Source organism: Engraulis encrasicolus, unplaced genomic scaffold, assembly GCF_034702125.1.
Source record: "Engraulis encrasicolus isolate BLACKSEA-1 unplaced genomic scaffold, IST_EnEncr_1.0 scaffold_26_np1212, whole genome shotgun sequence".
NCBI lineage: Eukaryota > Metazoa > Chordata > Actinopteri > Clupeiformes > Engraulidae > Engraulis > Engraulis encrasicolus.
Window position 1 is genome coordinate 2597545 of NW_026945555.1, and position 5000 is coordinate 2602544.

Sequence of the window (5000 nt, forward strand, 5' to 3'; positions counted from 1 at the left end):
AAATTATATAGCTGGCCCAATTTAAAGAAAGTGAAAAGAAATCTTTGCATATTCTGTACTCTCTGCCTGTAGCAGCCACACCTATAGCTATTCACATGTAAAGTACCGGTGCTTGAGTGGCTATTCAGAGGTGACAACACGCCCCTTTCAGCTAGGGTAAACAAAGCCATGCAGCTCACTTGTCAATACACCAACTGAGGAATTTGAAGGAGAAAGTATGAACAACGCAAGGAAGATGTCGCCTGCTGAGGTTGCACAGCTGACACAGGAACAGCTGGCTTTGGACAGTGAGTCTGACAACAGCTTGTCAGATCTATCCAGTGACGAAGAAGATGATGAACACATACATTTTGAGCATCGTCTTGATCCTGCTGAAGAGTAAGTAGACTTGTGTGTTTTGCAAGGCTTTGTCTCTCTCCCTTAGTTTATCATTATTATTATTAGGCCTATTATTATAATTTTTATTATTATTAGGCGTATTGTCAAGTTGTTTCTGGTTTTGTTTGGTTTGGTTTTAACTGGTGCAATTTTCCCCAACTTGAATAAAGGAATGTGACATCTGGTGGAGGTTTGAGGTACTGGAATTCACTCAAGGAGTTGACATGACAACAGTTTCCTTTCTTGCTTTTCCTCTTTTTTTTCTTTTTATTAAAGTTCAAGGCACAAGTCCATACGTTTTCAATGATGGGTGGTTCAAACAATCAAGGAAAGTTTTTGCAGTTGCAGTCTTATTCCCCTAAGGTAAAAAACCTAAGGTGAAAGTAGAATATACAAAAAGACACAGCAGTTAATTAACAGTTAATACTTTTGTGAAAAAATGCAATTGCTGATCCTGTGCAAATAAGCAATGTAAATGTACAAACACGCTTGCAATAAATATTCATCAAAAATAAACTCTGCAATATTGAGTTACTACACTAAACCCTCAAATATAAACAGCCATCTTAAATTAAGACATTGTACAAAAGAATGGGAGTATGCACATTTAAATTACCTGAAACTTAATTTTACCATAACCTACTGCACTATAAACCATTAAAGCTCATGCCCAGTCTGCAGACGTGACTTTAAAATAACCCACAGCCATCGCGCTGCAACCACAGACAGATTGCACGCTATGGAACAATTCAATGAGACTAGACCATTTGAATTTACACTAACAGTTTCAATTCACAAGCATGAACTACCACGAGATACTCAAGTAGCCCAAACACTGAAAATTCCAATGGCAAACAACTGAGTTGAACGCAATTAGGAGCTATAAATCTGCTCGCTACACATTTCAAGTCAGATCACACAAGCGCTTACCGGCTGCCGCTCCAGTTTTCAGATGTCACCTTTGCACAGTATCAAATCATTCTTAAGAGTAGCACAGCATTTTAAACTTGTGTGCAACTCTGACCAGAGATTCCCTCGACTGAGCTGGGAAGCCTAATTAAACACCTGGGCTTGAGTTTGCTGCTCAACCCGAATCAGCTAAACTATGGACAGCTGATGCTGATCAGCCGACTTGCGCTTCTCACCAATTACCTTCCAATTCACACAGTTCAAACATCACCTTTTTTCCCCCTATTTTTCCCCCGTGCATTTTGTTGAGTGAAAAAATAAAAACAAAATATATAAACCCCAAGTTTGACTTCACACGTATTATTATTATTATTATTAATATTAGTAGTAGTATTAGTAGTAGTAGTAGTAGTAGTAGTAGTAGTAGTAGTGGTAGTAGTTTATCCTTTATTTTCTTTCTCTTTTTCTCCTTTTTGTCTGCGGGGAGAATGTGTGTGTTCTTGTGGGGGTGGGGGGGGGGTTCTCTATTATTATTATTATTATTATTGTTGTTGTTGTTATTTATTATTAGTAGTATTATTATTACTAGTAAGAGTAGTAGTTTTTCCTCTATGGGGTGGGGGGGGGGGGGTGATGGGCGCTGTGAAATGTTTCTCTATTGTCCCTAAAGTTGTTAGGTGAACATAATGTAAGAGCAATGGCTAAAGAATGTCTCTTCTATTATTGTGTTTACAGTGATGTGGAAAACATCCCACCTGCATCAGCGAGGACGAGAGCACAGGCCAATGTGGGAAACATCCCACCTGCACCAGCCAGGGAGAGAGCACAGTGGGATATGGAAAACATCCAACCCGAACCATCCAGAAAGAGACCACTGAGAGACGTGGAAATCAGACCACCTGTACAAGCCAGGAAAAGAGCACATACAAAACAGCTCCAACCCGAACAGAGTGCACATTCATGGAAGACGGAACGTGATGCAGATGCACCACCGCCACCACTGCGCTTTCTTCCTGCACGGGAGCCTGGTGTCCAGCTGCGCGCAGAGGACAACCCCACTCCTCTAGCCCTCTTCAAGCTGTTTTTTTCAGACAATGCTGTGAAAACCCATAACACCAACAAGCAAGCTGCAAGGAAGGTTGCCAGAGGTGCAAAATACAGATGGGTTGATGTTGCAGTTGCAGAATTCTACAAATTAATTGGGCTGCTGTTCTACATGAGCATGATCAAGTTGCAAGATATCAAGGACTACTGGAGGAGAAACACCATCTTCTCTATCTCTTTCCCAGCAAAGGTTATGTCAAGGGACAGATACAGAACACTCTTTTGGAATCTGCACATGAGTGACCCAGATGAAGACAGGGAAAATGATGCCAAGAAGGGAACCTCAGAGCATGACGAGCTGTTCCGTGTCAAACCACTCATGGACACAATCATACATGCCTGCAAAGCATTCTACCACCCCCGTAGAAACATTGCTGTCGATGAACGCATGGTGGCTTCCAGATGTCATGCTCTGAGACAGTATATGAAGGACAAACCAACAAAGTGGGGCTTCAAGTTGTTTGTACTTGCAGACTCCAGCAATGGATACACTGTCAACTTTTTTGTATACACAGGAAAGAACAATTCTCCCATTGTCCATGGGCTTTCTTATGACACTGTCATGGCACTGACTGACAAAGGATATTTGGGGTCTGGATACTATGTCTTCATGGACATTTTTTACAGTAGCCCAAAGCTTTTCAAGGACTTGTATGATGCCAAGTTTGGTGCTTGTGGAACGTACAGATAATCCCGGAGGGATTGCCCACGTAGTAGCATCATCACACTGACAAACCGTTCACCTAGGGGTGAAATGCGCTGGATAAGAGACGGTCCTGTTGTCTATGTCAAGTGGATGGATACACGAGAGGTGTCTGTCTGCTCCACCATCCACGCAGCCTACACTGGAGATGCAGTGCAGAGACTGGTGAAGAGTAAACAGCGTCTCTGGTCAAGAAAATCTGTCCCATGCCCCAAACCTGTGATGGAGTATAACAAGCACATGGGTGGTGTGGATTTATTTGACCAGTTGATCCAGTATTACACAGCACAGCATAAAACTGTAAAGTGGTACAAGAAGCTCTTTCTCCACTTCCTGGACACCGCTGCCACAAATGCGTAACTTCTCCACAAGGAGATCATGCAAACCACACAGAAGAACAGCATGACCCACAAGCAGTTCATTGAGGAGCTCACGGCACAGCTGTGTGGTGTACCCCTGCACTGTGAGGCCCCACCAAATATTGGAAGCATGCACAGCCCATCTGCCAGTCACGATTGCAAACGCTGTGTGTACTGCCAACAGCAGGGGAAACAGATGAAAACTCACTGGAAATGCCCAGGGTGTGATGTGTATCTCTGCCTGCAACTAGAAAGAAACTGTTTTGGCATTTGGCATAGCTGAGTTGGACCTGAGTCAGACCTACTACAGTAATGCTTGAGCTGCCCTAGCCTCAGGGCAGACTCTTTGTCATACTGTATCTAAACAAACTGGAACTGAATATTGGAACTGTTTGCATTTTTTTTTTGCTTGAGCTGCTCCAGTCTCAGGGCAGACTGTCATTCTGTGTATTTAGTTGTACTGTGACAACACTTTTATACTGCACTGAAACAAAGCAGTCTTGTACTTTGAAGACACTATTTATATCGTGTGTGTGTACTTTACTTTCAGATTTGTACTTTGTATTTTCATATTGTGTATTTATATATTTTGTACAGTGAAGACACTTTTTATACTGCACTGACAGAAACAAGTTTTGTTAGAGGCAAAACAAAGTGTCCTGCCACAGGACAAAGAGAGTGACAGGGGGGCAGGGGCCATTACTGTAGATGTACTACACTAGTGCTTGAGCTGGTCCGTCTTGGGGCAGACTCTTTCAAGATGATGTGTATGTACTCTACTTTATCTAAACAAACTGAAACTGGAACTAGGAAAACAAACTGGAACTGGAACTACTTTATATTTTCATTCTGTGTATTTATTCTTTTTTTTTTTTTCTTTGAAGACACTTTACACTATGTGTGTAGTTTACTTTCTGATTTATACTGTGTATTTTCCTACTGTGTATTTATATCTTTGTACTGTGAAGACACTTTTTATACTGCACTGATACAAAAAAGTGTTTTTGTTGGAGGCAAAGACAGTGTCCTGCCACAGCAGACGTAGAGTGACAGGGGGGTTGGGGCTATCAGAGCACATGGGGATTGACAGGGGGGTGTGGGCCATTAGAGGTTTGTTCACACCTATCTCATTAGTATTCAAATGAGACAGGCAGTGGCAGTGACATAGTCATTCTTTTTTGCATTTTGTATGAAAACAACAAAACATTTCTAAATGCCCTTTTCACTTTTATGCTGCCAACACATTTGTTTACAAGATTCAAACTTCAAAAGTCTTGGCTAGATATATTTATTGTGTGTTTTCTTGAACTTTTTGAAGACCTCTGAAACCTGTTTTTTTGTACAGTTGTGTTTATACTCAATTTAAATAAAACATGTTTGTATGACATCCATTTTTTTTTCAGATTATTTCTTGTCAGGCTTTTCACAATACAACCATATATTCCACTTTTGCATAGATGCTTACTGTTAGTTGAACATACTTGAACATGTCAGGGTGGTGCAAGCAGCCTAAAAGCCTCTGAAAGGCCTTAGACCTCAGAGGGTTA